Raw genomic sequence first — 17,626 nt, 5'->3', positions numbered from 1 at the left:
ATTCCAAATCATCTAACTTCCCGACCGGTCACCCATCCCTCTCACTACTACAGCCCGAGCACGCTTAACTTTCGGGTTCTATTCTCCTTCGTTTCCGAGTCTGCACTTGTTGTTTTCCTGACAATAGTAAGATGTCAATCCTATTAACCCTCAGGAGTTTAGCTTGAGCATGAAGTCACACATTTCACCGTTTGAGTTTGAAACTATTATTCTAAAAAACAGTAATTATTTAGTAACGCTAATATTTCTTGAATAAGTTTGACCATAGTTTGACCATAGTTTGACCAGATTTGACCAAAATTCAAAAAATTGAAATAATTATTTAGTAACACTAATATTCTTGAATAATTATGTAGTAACATTAATACTTCTTGAATAAGTAGTTTGACCAGATTTAACCAATTTTTTTTAAACAAACTGAAATTTGACCATATCTTTTTTTCCTTTTGGAATTTGAGGATTCTAAAAAATTCCAAACAGGTCGTAGGCCGTCTCCATCGGATGCGGATTTTCGTGCTGAATTTTTTGATATATTATACGTTTTTTTTCCAACATCGTATGCAAAAGTTATAGCCGTTTTACATTTTCCCTACACTTTTTGCAAAACATGTCCAAATTGTAGTTTTTAAATTTTCCTAACTAGTAGATGTAGTAATATAACTACCTCTCGAAGGATTTTATTTTTTGAAGTTTTTATCATTTTCTTTTGATTTTTTCAGAACTGAAATGGCGACACACGAGGGGGCTAGAGTTTGAAAATTGCCCTATAGTGCCGGTTTGTGTCACAAACCCTATAGGTCAGACCCCTTTAGTACCGGTTCATGGCACGAACCGGTAATAAAGGTTAGACCTTCAGTACCGGTTCGTGCCACGAACCGGTACTAAAGGTGATCGTGGGGCCCCGGCCTGACGCCAGCCTGCCACCACCCCTTTAGTACCGGTTCATGCCACGTACCAGTACTAAAGGTTCAACACGAACCGGCATTAATGCAAATCCGTTCGAACCGGCACTAATGGTACCATTAGTACCGGGCCAAAATCAAACCGGCACTAATGTGCTTCACGTTTGACCCTTTTTCTACTAGTGTAAGGTGTTATTCTAGTACGAACTCTATGATTGATTGAACGGAAAGAATAGCTTCATGTTATTTTACTACAGACTCTTGAATAGATCGACCAGAAAGGATAACTTTGAGGTGGTTTCGTACCCTACCATAATCTCTTCGTTTTCTCTCCGCTATTAGTGACTTTGGAGCGACTCTTTGTTGCATGTTTAGGGATAGTTATATGATCCAATTGTTTTATTATTGTTGATAGAACTTGCACTAGTGAAAGTATGAACCCTAGGCCTTGTTTTAACGCATTGTAATACCGTTTGTGCTCACTTTTATCATTAGTTACATTGCTGTTTTTATATTTTTCAGATTAGAAAAACCATTATCTAGTATCCATATTGCACCTGTATCACCATCTCTTTGCCGAACTAGTGCACCTATACAATTTACCATTGTATTGGGTGTGTTGGGGACACAAGAGACTCTTTGTTATTTGGTTGCAGGGTTGCTTGAGAGAGACCATGTTCATCCTACGCCTCCCACAGATTGATAAACCTTAGGTCATCCACTTGAGGGAAATTTGCTACTGTCCTACAAACCTCTGCACTTAGAGGCCCAATAACGTCTACAAGAAGAAGGTTGTGTAATAGACATCAATGACTACTCGATAGTTCAGTGTGCCATGGTTTACGGTTTAGAGCCGGGACTTCAACGATGTTTTGAACATCATGGAGCATATCAGATGTTCCAGGAGTTGAAGTTAATATTTCAAGCAAATGCCCTGATTGAGTGATATGAGGTTTCCAATAAGTTCTACAGCTGCAAGATGGAGGAGAATAGTTCTATCAGTGAACATATACTCAAAATGTCTGGGTATAACAATCACTTGATTCAACTGGGAGTTAATCTTCCAGATGATAGTGTCATTGACAGAATTCTTCAATCACTACCACCAAGCTACAAGAGCTTCGTGATGAACTATAACATGCAAGGGATGGATAAGACAATTCCCGAGCTCTTCGCAATGCTAAAGGCTACAGAGGTAGAAATCAAGAAGGAGCATCAAGTGTTGATGGTCAACAAGACCACCAGTTTCAAGAAAAAGGGTAAAGGAAAGAAGAAAGGGAACTTCAAGAAGAACGGCAAACAAGTTGCTGCTCAAGAGAAGAAACCCAAGTCTGGACCTAAGCCTGAGACTGAGTGCTTCTACTGCAAAGGGACTGGTCACTGGAAGCGGAACTGCCTCAAGTATTTGGCGGATAAGAAGGATGGCAAGATGAACAAAGGTATATGTGATATACATGTTATTGATGTGTACCTTACTAAAGCTTGCAGTAGCACCTGGGTATTTGATACTAGTTCTGTTGCTAATATTTGCAACTCGAAACAGGGACTACGGATTAAGCGAAGATTGGCTAAGGACGAGGTGACGATGAGCGTGGGAAATGGTTCCAAAGTCGATGTGATCGCCGTTGGCATGCTACCTCTACATCCACCTTCGGGATTAGTTTTAGACCTGAATAATTGTTATTTGGTGCCAGCGTTGAGCATGAACATTATATCTGGATCTTGTTTGATGCGAGACAGTTATTCATTTAAACCAGAGAATAATGGTTGTTCTATTTATATGAGTAATATCTTTTATGGTCATGCACCCTTGAAGAATGGTCTATTTTTAATGAATCTCGATAGTAGTGATACACATATTCATAATGTTGAAGCCCAAAGATGGAGAGTTGATAATTATAGTGCAACTTATTTGTGGCACTGCCGTTTAGGTCATATTGGTGTAAAGTGCATGAAGAAACTCCATTCCGATGGACTTTTGGAATCACTTGATTATGAATCACTTGGTACTTGCGAACCATGCCTCATGGGCAACATGACTAAAACGCCGTTCTCCGGAACTATGGAGCGAGCAACAGATTTGTTGGAAATCATACATACTGTGTATGTGGTCCGATGAATGTTGAAGATCGCGGCGGGTAACGTTATTTTCTCACCTTCATAGATGATTTGAGCAGATATGGGTATATCTACTTGATGAAACATAAGTCTGAAACATTTGAAAAGTTCAAAGAATTTCAGAGTGAAGTGGAAAATCATCGTAACAAGAAAATAAAGTTTCTACGATCTGATCATGGAGGAGAATATTTGAGTTACGAGTTTGGTCTTCATTTGAAACAATGCGCAATAGTTTCGCAACTCACGCCACCCGAAATACCACGTCGTAATGGTGTGTCCGAACGTCGTAATCGTACTTTACTAGATATGGTGTGATCTATGATGTTTCTTACTGATTTACCGCTATCGTTTTGGGGTTATGCTTTAGAGACAGCTGCATTCACGTTAAATAGGGCACCATCTAAATCCGTTGAGACGACGCCTTATGAACTATGGTTTGGCAAGAAACCAAAGTTGTGGTTTCTTAAAGTTTGGGGTTGCGATGCTTATGTGAAAAAGCTTCAACCTGATAAGCTCAAACCTAAATCGGAGAAATGTGTCTTCATAGGATACCCAAAGGAGACTGTTGGGTACACCTTCTATCATAGATCCGAAGGCAAGATTTTTTTTGCTAAGAATGGATCCTTTCTAGAGAGGGAGTTTCTCTCGAAAGAGGTGAGTGGGAGGAAAGTAGAAATTGATGAGGTAACTATACCTGCTCCCTTATTGGAAAGTAGTCCATCACAGAAACCGGTTCCTGTGACACCTACACCAATTAGTGAGGGAGCCAATGATGATGATCATGAAACTTCAGATCAAGTTACTACCGAACCTCATAGGTCAACCAGAGTAAGATCCTCACCAGAGTGGTACGGTAAACCTATTCTAGAGGTCATGTTACTTGACCATGACGAACCTACGAACTATGAGGAAGCGATGATGAGCCCAGATTCTGCAAAATGTCTTGAGGTCATAAAATCTGAGATGGAATCCATGTATGAGAACAAAATGGATCTTCAAGAAGAAGACTGACGCTGACGGTAACGTTACTGTCTACAAAGCTCAACTTGTTGCGAAAGGTTTTCGACAAGTTCAGGGAGTTGACTACGATGAGACTTTCTCACCCGTAGCGATGCTTAAGTCCATCCAAATCATGTTAGCAATTGTCGCATTTTATGATTACGAAATTTGTCAAATGGATGTGAGGACTGCATCCCGAATGGATTTCTGGAAGAAGAGTTGTATATGATGCAACCTGAAGGTTTTATCAATCCAAAGGGTGCTAACAAAGTGTCCAAGCTCTAGTGATCCATTTATGGACTAGTGCAAGCCTCTCGGAGTTGGAATTAACGTTTTGATAGTGTGATCAAAGCATATTGTGTTATATAGACTTTTGGAGAAGGCTGTATTTACAAGAAAGAGAGTGGGAGCTTTGTAGCATTTCTAATATTATATGTAGATGACATATTGTTGATTGGAAATGATATAGAATTTCTGGATAGCATAAAAGGATACTTGAATAAGAGTTTTTCAATGAAAGACCTCGGTGAAGCTGCTTATATATTGGGCATCAAGATCTATAGAGATAGATCAAGACGCTTAATTGGACTTTCACAAAGCACATACCTTGATAAAGTTTTGAAGAAGATCAAAATGGATCACACTAAGAAAGGGTTCTTGCCTGTGTTACTAGTTGTGAAGTTGAGTAAGACTCAATGCTCGACCACTGCAGAAGATAGAGAGAAAATGAAAAGTGTTCCCTATGTTTCAGCCATAGGCTCTATCATGTATGCAGTGTTGTGTACCAGACCTAATGTGTGCCATACTATTAGTTTAGCAGGGAGGTACAGAAGTAATCCAGGAGTGGATCACTGGACAGCGGTCAGGAACATCCTGAAATACCTGAGAAGGAATAAAGATATGTTTCTCGTTTATGGAGGTGACAATGAGCTCATCGTAAATGGTTATGTCAATGCAAGCTTTGACACTGATCCGCATGATTCTTAATCGCAAACCGGATACGTGTTTATATTGAATAGTGGAGCTGTCAGTTGGAGCAGTTCTAAACAAAGCGTCATGGCGGGATCTACATGTGAAGCGGAGTACATAGCTGCTTCGGAAGCAGGAAATGAAGGAGTCTGGATGAAGGAGTTCATATCCGATCTAGGTGTCATACCTAGTGCATCGGGTCCAATGAAAATCTTTTGTGATAATACTGGTGCAATTGCCTTGGCTAAGGAATCCAGATTTCACAAGAGGACCAAACACATCAAGAGACGCTTCAATTCCATCGATGATCAAGTCCAAGTGGGAGACATAGAGATTTGTAAGATACATACGGACCTGAATGTTGCAGACCCGTTAACTAAGCCTCTCTCACGAGCAAAACAGGATCAACACCAAGTTTCCATGGGTGTTAGAATCATTACTGTGTAATCTAGATTATTGACTCTAGTGCAAGTGGGAGACTGAAAAAAATATGCCCAAGAGGCAATAATAAAGTTATTATTTATTTCCTTATTTCATGACAAATGTTTATTAGTCATGCTAGAATTGTATTAATCGGAAACATAATACATGTGTGAATACATAGACAAATAGAGTGTCACTAGTATGCCTCTACTTGACTAGCTCGTTGGTCAAAGATGGTTATGTTTCCTGACCATAGACATGAGTTGTCATTTGATAAACGGGATCACATCATTAGGAGAATGATGTGATTGACTTGACCCATTCCGTTAGCTTAGCACTTGATCGTTTTAGTTTACTGCTATTGCTTTCTTCATGACTTATACATGTTCCTATGACTACGAGATTATGCAACTCCCGATTTCCGAAGGAACACTTTGTGTGCTACCAAACATCACAACGTAACTGGGTGATTACAAAGGTTCTCTACATGTGTCTCCAATGGTACTTGTTGAGTTGGCATAGATCGAGATTAGGATTTGCCACTCCGATTGTGGGAGAGGTATCTTTGGCCCCCTCGGTAATGCACATCACTATAAGCCATGCAAGCAATGCAACTAATGAGTTAGTTGCGGGATGATGCATTACGGAACGAGTAAAGAGACTTGCCAGAAACGAGATTGAACTAGGTATTGAGATAACGATGATCGAATCTCGGGAAAGTAACATACCGTTGACAAAGGGAACAACGTATGTTGTTATCCGGTTTGACCAATAAAGATCTTCGTAGAATATGTAGGAGCCAATATGAGCATTCGGGTTCCGCTATTGGTTATTGATCGGAGACGTGTCTCGGTCATGTCTACATAGTTCTCGAACCCGTAGGGTCCGCACGCTTAACGTTCGGTGACGATCAGTATTATGAGTTTATGTGATTTGATGTACCGAAAGTAGTTTGGAGTCCCGGATGTGATCACGGACATGACGAGGAGTCTCGAAATGGTTGAGACATAAAGATTGATATATTCGACAACTATATTCGGATATAGGAAGTGTTCCGGGTAATTTCGGAGAAAACCGGAGTGTCGGGGGGTTACCGGAACCCCCCAGGAAAAGTAATGGGCCACATGGGCCTTAGAGGAGAGAGAGAGAGAGGGCCGGCCAGGGCAGGCCGCGCACCCCCTCACCCTATGGTCCGAATTGGACTAGGAAAGGGGGTGGCGTCCCCCTTTCCTTCTCCCTCTCCTCCCTTTCCCCCTCCTAGTAGGAGTAGGAAAGGGGAGTCCTACTCCTACTAGGAGGAGGACTACTCCTCCTGGCACACCCTGCAAGGCTCGGCCGGCCTCCCCCTTACTCCTTCATATACGGGGGGCAGGGGGCACCCTAGGACACACAAGTTGATTGTTCCAAGTCGTGTGCGGTGCCCCCCTCCACCATAATCCACATCGATCATATCGTAGCGGTGCTTAGGCGAAGCCCTGCGTCGGTAGCAACATCATCACCGTCATCACGCTGTCGTGCTGACGGAACTCTCCTGTGAAGCTGTGCTGGATCGGAGTTCGTGGGACGTCATCGAGCTTAACGTGTCCTAAACTCGGAGGTGTCGTACGTTCGGTACATGGATCGGTCGGATCATGAAGACATACGACTACGTCAACTGCGTTCTCATAACCCTTCCGCTTACGGTCTAAGAAGGTACATGGACGACACTCTCCTCTCTCATTGCTATGCATCACCATGATCTTGCGTGTGCGTAGGATTTTTTGTTTGAAATTACTACGTTCCCCAACAGCCGGGGCGTCCTTCGACGGGCGAGGTGGGACTAAAAAGTGCGCCTCCACCGTAACGCACACTGCCCCTGCGCCCTGGACTGCTCGTGCGCGCGCCTGCCAGGCGGCCCACTCGGCCCACTGAAATCGGCCCACCTCAGTGGTCCTCGCAACGCCGCGGTAGGCGTGGTCTAACTTTAGTCCGACCTCGCCCGCCGAAGCGCGCCCGCACCGGCTTAAATAGCACACCCCGCCCTACCCCGCCGTACTCCCCAAAAAACACAATAGCACGCCCGCCCTACCCCGTCTGTTTGGGCCCGTGGGCCTTGCAGGGCCGAAAAGCGGTCCCTTTCGCCGTTGGCTTGATCGGGAACGACTTAGTACGCCTCGCTCGTCTCCAGGCCGGCGGCCTTTTTTAAAAATAATATTTTTTTTTGTTTTTGGTCATATTATGTAATTTTTTTATTGTTTCATTTTTATTTACTTTTCTAATTTTTATAGTTTTTCAATTATAGTTTAATTCTGTTGTGATTTTTAATTTTTTACAATAGAACAATTTGAAATAATGGTATGTGTCCAAACTCTTTTTAAAACAAAATTTTTTATTTTCATTCATTGTTGCTAAGATTATTTATTTTTCCCCTTTGTTTTGTTTTTTATTTCCTTTCCTAATTTTCATAGTTTTTCTTGCATTTATACTTTAACTCATTTGTGTTTTTAGAATTTATTTTCATTCGTTTTTGCTAATATTTTTTATTTGTCCCCTTTTTCGTTTTTTATTTTCTCTTCTAATTTTCATAGTTTTTTTTGCACTTCAAGTTTAACTCTTTCTATTTTTAAGTTTTTACAATAATTTTGTACAATAAAACCATTTTAAATAATAGTATCAATTCAAACCCTCGATTTGTAAGCAATATTTTAAAGCCATGCATTCGAACACACTCATTTCATTATAGTTTTCATAAATATTTTACATAGCACTAGAAATTTAACTTAGCTAAACTAAACAACATTACGAAAATAATTAAACATTACTAAACGTTATTTCAAAAGTAACCTAAACCTAACTACTCGTCCTCGACGCCACATAAGTCGGCCTCGTCGTAGAGCCCGTTGAGGGAGTCCTGGACTAATGGGTCCTCGGGCATCCGGCCTGTTATCTATGGGCCAGACTGATGGGTTGTGAAGATATGAAGACAGAAGACTACACCCGTGTACGGATAAGACTCTCCTTGGCATGGAAGGCAAGCTTGGCGAACAACAATGAATATTCCATCTTATGTAACCGACTCTATGTAACCCTAGATTCCCTCGCTGTCTATATAAACTGGAGGGTGTAGTCTGGAAAGGGTATACTCAATACCTTAGTCATACAGGCTAGGATTTTAAGGTTTAGCCATTACAATCTCGTGGAAGATCAACTCTTGTAATACTCATATTCAACAATATCAATCAAGCACGACGTAGGGTATTACCTCCATCAAGAGGGCCCGAACCGGGGTAAAACTTCATGTCCCTTGTCTCCTGTTACCATCAACCTTAGACACACAGTTCGGGACCCCTTACCCGAGATCCACCGGTTTTGACACCGATACCCGTCGCCGTCATTGCTGTCGTTACTGCTGTTGTCATCGTCCAGGGCACCATCGGCGCGGCTGGCGCGGCCGGTGCAGCCATTGAGTCGGCCACCGCAGCGTGGTAGCCAGGGAAGTCCGGCGGGTCCTCTGGATGGATGGCGACCGGGGCGACCTGCAGGTACTCCTGGACGAGGGGCGGCGGCATCGGGACGTTCTCCGACTCCCGGATCGCCATCAGGTAGCCCGGCATATCCTACAGGTCGCCGTCCTTCGCCGCCAGCCGCATGTACTCGTCCAGCAACACCGGCTCTAGCTCCTGCACCGGCTCGGGTGGAGGGGCGCGGTTGGACCCGGCGAGGCTGGATCCGACGCCGTCCCTCGCCCGTGTACAACGATCGCCGTTGTGGAACAGCGCGTAGCCGTAGCTCGTCGGGGCGGGCACGACGTCGGCGACCGCCTGGCCGCGGTACGGGACGACGACGTCCTTGAAGGATCGCCCGTCCCAGAGGTGGTGCCGCGCCGTCCGGTTGTGCTTCACGGGCGGTCAGGGGTCGGCGTAGGTGTGGAGGCAGCGGTCGTGGTCATCAGCGAGCCGGAACGCCCAGACGGTGTGGTCGGGGGCGTACTGCGGGTCCGCCCACTCCTCCGGCGAGAGCCACACCCGGTACAGACCAACGGCGCGGGCGAAGTTTGGCGTGCTGACATCGGGCACCGGTGCGACAGGCACGCCGTCGACGCTGAGACTCCACCTCGCCTGTAGGCGGACGTCGGGCGTGGCGGAGATGGAGAAGTGGGCGAGCTCCTCCGCCTCCTCCAGGGTCAGGTTGGGGCGGGCCATCACCGGCGGCAGGGAGAGAGAGGGCACAAGGAGCGGTGGTGGGTGTCGGCGAGTGGGGGAAGCGAGAACGGGGTGCCATCGACGGTGGGAGCGCCCGACTTTTATAGGGGCGGGGGGTGGGTAACTGTGATGCCCCTGATTCAATCGTACACTAATCATACATGCAAACGTGTACGATCAAGATCAGGGACTCACGGGAAGATATCACAACACAACTCTACAAATAAAATAAGTCATACAAGCATCATATTACAAGCCAGGGGCCTCAAGGGCTCGAATACAAGAGCTCGATCATAGACGAGTCAGCGGAAGCAACAATATCTGAGTACAGACATAAGTTAAACAAGTTTGCCTTAAGAAGGCTAGCACAAACTGGGATACAGATTGAAAGAGGCGCATGCTCCTGCCTGGGACCCTCCGAAACTACTCCTGGTCGCCGTCAGCGGGCTGCACGTAGTAGTAGGCACCTCCCGAGTAGTAGTAGTCGTCGACGGTGGCGTCTGGCTCCTAGGCTCAAACGTCTGGTCGCAGCAATCGGGTACAGAAAGGGGGAAAAGAGGGAGCAAAGCAACTGTGAGTACTCATCCAAAGTACTCGTAAGCAAGGAACTACACTACATATGTATGCATTGGTATCAAATGGATTAAGGGTATCATATGTGGACTGAACTGCAGAATGCCGGAATAAGAGGGGGATAGCTAGTCCTTTCGAAGACTACGCTTCTGGTAACCTCCGTCTTGCAGCAGGAGAAGAGAGTAGATGGTAAGTTCACCAAGTAGCATCGTGTAGCATAATCCTAACCGATGATCCTACCCTCGTCGCCCTGTGAGAGAGTGATCACCGGTTGTATCTGGCACTTGGAAGGGTGTGTTTTATTAAATATCCGGTTCTAGTTGTCATAAGGTCAAGGTACAACTCCAAGTCGTCCTGTTACTGAAGATCACGGCTATTCGAATAGATTAACTTCCCTGCAGGGGTGCACCACATAACCCAACACGCTCGATCCCATTTGGCCGGACACACTTTCTTGGGTCATGCCCGGCCTCGGAAGATCAACACGTCGCCGCCCTACCTAGGCACAACAAAGAGGTCAGCACACCGGTCTAAATCCTATGGCGCAGGGGTTTCGGCCCATCGCCCATTGCACACCTGCACGTTGCGAGGGCGGCCGGAAGCAGAACTAGCCCCCTTAATACAAGAGCAGGCTCACGTTCCAATCCGGCGCGCGCTGCTCAGTCGCTGACGTCACGAAGGCTTCGGCTGATACCACGATGTCGAGTGCCCATAATTGTCCCCGCGTAGATGGTTAGAGCGTATAGGCCAGTAGCCAGACTTAGATCAAATACCAAGATCTCGTTAAAAGTGTTAAGTATCCGCGAACGCCGACCAGGGCCAGGCCCACCTCTCTCCTAGGTGGTCTCAACCTGCCATGTCGCTCCGCCACAAAGTAACAGTCGGGGGCCGTCGGGAACCTAGGCCCACCACTACCTGGATGGAGCACCTGCTCCTTCAGCCCCCAACTCCAAACAGTATCATAAGTAATGTAACAGTATTAAGTATATAGCATATGCCCGTGATCACCTCCCGAAGTGATCACGGCCCAGTAGAATAGCATGGAAGACAGACAAGAGTGTAGGGCCACTTGTGATAATCTAGCATCCTATACTAAGCATTTAGGATTGCAGGTAAGGTATCAACAGTTGTAGCAACAATGACAGGCTATGCATCAGAATAGGATTAACGGAAAGCAGTTACATGCTACACTACTCTAATGCAAGCCGTATAGAGGAGAGTAGGCGATATCTGGTGATCAAAGGGGGGGGTCTTGCCTGGAAGCTTTGTCGAGAGGGAAGGGTCGTCGACGACGTAGCCGTACACAACAACGTCGGCGGCGGTCTCAGGGGTCTATCGAGAGAGAAGGAGGGGGAAGAAACAGTAAATACAAGCAAACAATTGTAACACAATACATGAGAATACAATAGGCAGTGTCGGGTGTGTCCTAACGCAGTGCTACATGATATCGAGGAAGGGGGAACCCATCCGGGAAAGTTTTCCCGATTCCGGACAGCTGTCAGACAGATGACCGGAGGGGGATGGTTGCATGTACATGTATTTAGAGGCATCGCACGAATATGTGGGTAGCGTATCCGGGTTCGTCTCGTTGATCTGAGCAACTTTCATGTTCGAAGTTCTTCGATCCGGATTACCGTTATTTTTCTATGATTTCCGAAGTTTTAAATGATTTTCTAAAATCACTGGAATTTGGCTAAGTCCTCTGTTTCAAACATTATTTGACTGTCTTCCAAAGGCTATATCTAGAGTCATGTTCATCCTATGGATTAGTGCCTTATATCAATTCTGAGCACCTTGATGTGATCTACATGACAGTACCAAGTTCATCGATGTTAGTGCCCATTTGCCTGTCCAAAACTTCGTTTGAAAAGTGCTACTGGATGTCAAATCCAGAATCTGTTTTTTTGTTCTTCCAGTTAACAGAACATAGACTTTTGTCATTTTTATAGGAATTAATCTAGACGACTTTTGAATTTGCTCCAATGGGGTAACTTGGAGCTTGTCAAGTGTACTAACTGCCCATATTATTTTTACTCTTGTTAACACTTGTTTAGCAGCAGATTAGGGGCTGCCAAGGTGTTTACTCAATGTAAAAACTGAGTAAGAGGAACGGAAGTGGCTAGGGTTGGGGATGGTCTTATCCACCCTGGGCGCCGGCGGATGCGCGACGCGTCACTACTAGGAAAAGGGCTATAGATGGAATTGACACTAATGGCGCACCAGACATGTGGTGCGCCATTAGTATATACTAATGGCGCACCACCTTCTGATGCGCCATTAGTGTTGAAACTACTAATGGCGCACCCTGCCCACGGTGCGCCATTAGTACCAAATTTTTTTTTGAACTAGTGCGCCTGTCCAAACATTCTAATGGCGCATCCACTGGTGGTGCGCCATTACTAGTTGTAACTAGTAATGGCGCACCAGCCAGAAGGTGCGCCACTAATGTTATTTTTTTTATTATTGTTTTTATTCCTTATTTTGCAAAAGTACTAATGGCGCACTCGCATGCGGTGCGCCATTACTAGTTCAAACTAGTAATGGCGCACCGTGGCAGAGTGCGCCATTAGTGTTTTTTTTGTTGCAAAACTACTAATGGCGCACCACCAGGGGGTGCGCCATTAGTAACCTGGATTACTAATGGCGCATTTGTTGCTGATGCGCCATTAGTAAGTGGGCAGCAACAAGATATTTTGGACAGCCTCTCCTCCCACACTCACTTTCTCCCCACTTCATTCTCTCCACCGCCTCCTCCTTGTCTCGGGTGCCTCCTCTTTTTCACCTCATTTCCACCATAGATTCATTCAAATTAAGTGGTTAAGTTACCTTGTTTTGCTAGGTAAGTAAGGGGGGAAGCTATATTTATGTTGTTCTCCCTACAACAATGTGCACATGCACTTTTTATGGCCTAGCTAGATCTATGTATGTTCGTGGTGTTGCATATGTTTGTGGTGTTGCATATGTGTTTGTGTTTGGAGGTGTACCGGTATTTGAAATGCGATAGTTGCCAATATTTTGCCGGAATGTTGATTCATTTCCGTTTCGGCGAGAATTTTGGCATTAAGCATTCTTTTTGGTCCTATTTTTAGGGAAAGTCATGCCAAATTTTTTCTTGGTTCTAAAATATCGTTTTGCACTACCCCGCAGGCGACCATGGTCCGCAGGATGACCGAAGGCATCGTGAATAGGTTTTTGAGGTCCGCGAAGGCCGAGATGCTTCAAAAGAACGAGACGGAGATAAGATGTCCGTGTCAAAGATGCAAGCTGAATAGCCTTATTGCGGACCCGGATTCCGGGCAGGTGCGGGACCACCTGCTCTTGCGTGGTTTCATGGATGGCTATCGGTGGCAAGGTGATGAAGATGACTATGAAGTCATCCATGGGGGCCGGGCAAGAAATGAGGAAGGGCAGCAAGACAACCACCGCGGCTCGGGGGGGCGAGAAGACGAAGAATCCCCTGGAGATGATCACGACGGTGATGCTGTACACAGTCATCATGTAGAAGATGCAGGACATGATGATGATGCCGGCGGAGCAGACGACGCTGGACCATCGATGGGCTGGGTGCAGGACCCTCATATTCAAGAGCTGCTTCTCAAGCAGACGGATAACGCAAGAGCTGCCGCCCGAGAGAAAGCCAAGATGGATCAACTTGAGTTAGACGCGGTTACTCCATTGTATGAAGGATGCAGGCCCGAGGATACCCGCCTGAAAGTAACGCTCATGGCTCTGGAGATGAAGGTAAAACACAAAATGACCGACGCATGCTTCGACGAGAACATGTCATTCTGGCACGAACGTCTTCCCAAGGGGAACAAGTGCCCGACCAGTTTGGAGGAGGCGAAGAAAATCGTGTGTCCTCTGGATTTACCGCACGTGAAATACCATGTGTGCATGAACAATTGCATCATTTATCGGGACGAGCACGCGGAGTCTACCATATGTCCGGTGTGCGGTGTCACTCGATACAAGAAGAGGAAGAAAGCTCCTCGAAAAGTGGTGTGGTACTTTCCGATCACTCCTCGTCTGCAGCGGTATTTCGCGGATCCTAAGGTAGCAAAGCTCCTGCATTGGCACGCGGATAGGGAGGAGAAGAAGCGAGAAGATGACGCAAATGATCCAGAGATAGGTAAAAAAGACAAGATGTTGAGTCACCCTAAGGATGCGAGCCAGTGGCAAGCGTTGAACTTCGAATACCTAGAATTTGGGAACGATCCAAGGAACATCGTGCTGGGCGCGAGCACCGATGGAGTCAATCCGTTTGGCAGCCAGAGAAGCACACATAGCACCTGGCCTATGTTTGTGTGGATGTACAACCTTCCCCCCTGGTTGTGCATGAAGAGGAAGTACATTCACATGAGTATGCTAATTGAAGGGCCAAAACAACCAGGGAACGACATCAATCTGTATCTGGGGCTGCTGAAAGAGGAGCTTGACACGCTGTGGAAAACGCCAGCCAATACGTGGGACGCCGCAGAGAAAGAATATTTCCCTATGAGAGCCGCACTGCTCACGACGGTGCACGACTATCTCGGTTACGGATATCTTGCGGGGCAGGTAGTCCACGGATTCTCTGGATGCGTAAGGTGCATGGATGACACAACGTATCGCCATCTAGATAGATATCCCGGGTCTTCGAAAACCGTGTTCATGGGACATCGAAGGTGGCTTCGCGATGATGGCCCGTGGAGGAAACGCAAGGATCTGTTCGATGGTGAAACCGAACCCCGAAAACGCCCGTGTACGAGGAGTGGCGAGGAAATAGACAAGCTGTTGAAAAATTGGAAAGACTGCCCACTGCCGGGAAAGAAGCAAAAGGCGCCAGAGCCGGGAAAGAAGCGAAAGGCGCCAGAGCCGCTGCTGAAGGTATGGAAAATGAGGTCTGTTTTCTGGGACTTGCCGTACTGGAAGATCCACCGTGTGCCTCACAGCCTTGATGTCATGCATATCACGAAGAACGTGTGCGAGAGTCTGCTTGGTACCCTGCTCAACATGCTAGAGAGGACCAAAGATGGGCCGAAAGCAAGGGCAGACTTGAAATCAATGGGCATCAGGCAGGAGCTTCACACTATATATGATGATGATGATGATGATGATGATGATGATGATGATGATGATGATGATGATGATGATGATGATGATGATGATGAGGCGAAACAGGACACAGAAAGTCGTCGCAAAGGCAAAAAGGCCAAGAAGACCGGAAATGACTACCCCCCCGCGTGCTTCACTCTAAGTCAGGAGGAGATCGAGTAGTTTTTCACCTGCCTCCTAGGAGTAAAACTTCCTTACGGTTACGCGGGGAAGATAAGCAGATACCTAGACCCAGCGAAGCAGAAGTTCAGCGGGATGAAGTCTCACGACTGTCACATGCTGATGACGCAGATACTTCCAGTTGCAATCAGTGGGATCATGGACGCGCACGTCTGTGAAACGCTATTTGGCCTATGCAACTTCTTCGATGTCATCTCTCGGAAGTCGATTGGCGTGAGGCAACTCAGGAGGCTACAGGAAGAGATCGTGGTGATACTATGCGAGCTTGAGATGTACTTCCCGCCCGCATTCTTCGACGTTATGGTGCATCTGCTGGTCCATATAGTGGAGGATATCATCCAACTCGGGCCGACGTTCCTGCACAGCATGATGCCATTCGAAAGGATGAATGGTGTCATCAAAGGATACGTTCGCAACATGTCACGTCCAGAAGGAAGCATAGCCAAGGGCTTTCTGACCGAAGAGTGCATCTCCTACTGCACGAATTATCTAGGCATCGAGAACCCCGTTGGTCTGCCCGTCAACAGGCACCTCGGTAGGCTCGCTGGATGGGGTCACCGTGAGGGTCGCCGCGAAAAGCATGTCGACTTCGAGGGTCGACTCGCCGACTTTGAAAGAGCAAACCTAGTCGCGCTACAACACATAGACGTGGTCGATCCTTGGGTGGTAGAGCACAAAACCTTTATTAAGAAGACGTACAATGACCGAGGCCAACAGAGGACAGGCGGAGATATACTCAAAGAGCACAACTCATGTTTCACGCGTTGGTTCAAGCAGAAGCTTCTGTCGTACCCTTTACATGAGGATTCTTCCGCGGAAGAACAACTCATATTCTCCTTGTCACAGGGCGCCGAGCACAACCTGATGACCTATGAGGCGTACGATATCAACGGCTACACATTCTACACCGAGGCCAAGGACATGAAGAGCGATGGTTATCAGAACTCCGGGGTAACGATGGAATCCTACACCGGTAACGACAAGGACGGATACTACGGAAGGATCGAGGAGATCTGGGAGCTGAGCTACGCTGGAGAGAAGGTCCCGATGTTCCGTGTCAGATGGGCCAAGAACGTCATAAAAGAAGACCGGTATTTCACCACCATGGTTATACCCGAAGCCAAATCCAAGACCGCGGGCGCAAACGTCACCGCGAAAAATGAGCCATGGGTACTGGCTTCCCAAGTGGACCAATGCTTCTTCATTACCCACCCGCCAAAGCCCAGTCGTGTTGTCGTGAGGAGAGGCAAAAGGAAGATCATCGGAATGGATGGAGTAGCCAATGAGCAAGACTTCGACAAGTACGGCGACCCGAGGATCGAACATGACGACGATGATGAAGTAGCAGCATACACCACAAGAAGAAGCAGGACCACCCTACCTAAAGGACGTCCGTTCCACAGAAGAACTCCATTTGCGAAAAAGAAGGGCAAGAAGATTGTGAACAGATAGCTAGCTAAGATCGATTGTATTTAAATCGTAGCCTTCATTTCTCGATTGTATTTCATGGGTACTTTTTGAACTATCATGAATATTTTTAAATTTCATGGACACTCGATCTCGATCCCCCTCCATCTTGATCGCTATCCCACCTCGCCAGATCCGGTCCCCCTCGCCGCCGAGCACCCTCCCAGTCCACCGGCCACCGCCGCCGACCCCCCGCACCCCGCGCACCGTCTTATAAAAAAAAATAAGTATCAAACAGGTTTTTAAATGCTACTGTCTTATAAAAAAATATTACTGTTATTATTTAAACAAGTTTGAACATATTTAAACACAAATAAGTATCAAACAGCTTTTTAAATGCTAAAAAAATTTGTGGAGCCTGGGAGTCGAACCCAGGACCTCCTAGTGTGAGAACTAGCTGCTGACCAGTCGAGCTAGTAGAGGGGACTTGATGTGGATCAGTTCTGGTGGTACATAACCTGTTGGCTCGAGTTGAAATAAAAAAATACTAATGGCGCACCACGGTGAGGTGCGCCATTAGTATTGTGCCCGATCCCCCCTTCCCTCTCCCCCTTCGCCCGATCCCCCCTTCCCTCTCCCCCTCGCCAGTTCCCTCTCCCTCTCGATCCACCGCCGCCGCCGCTGCTGCCCTGACCCACTGCTCGCCCTCGCCCTCGCCCTCTCCCTCCCTCGCCCTCTCCTCGCCTTCCCTCGCCCTCGCCCTCTCCCTCCCTCGCCCTC

Source organism: Triticum dicoccoides, chromosome 3A (assembly GCF_002162155.2).
Source record: "Triticum dicoccoides isolate Atlit2015 ecotype Zavitan chromosome 3A, WEW_v2.0, whole genome shotgun sequence".
NCBI lineage: Eukaryota > Viridiplantae > Streptophyta > Magnoliopsida > Poales > Poaceae > Triticum > Triticum dicoccoides.
The sequence above is the reverse complement of the archived record's forward strand: the minus strand, read 5'-3'. Positions refer to the sequence as shown.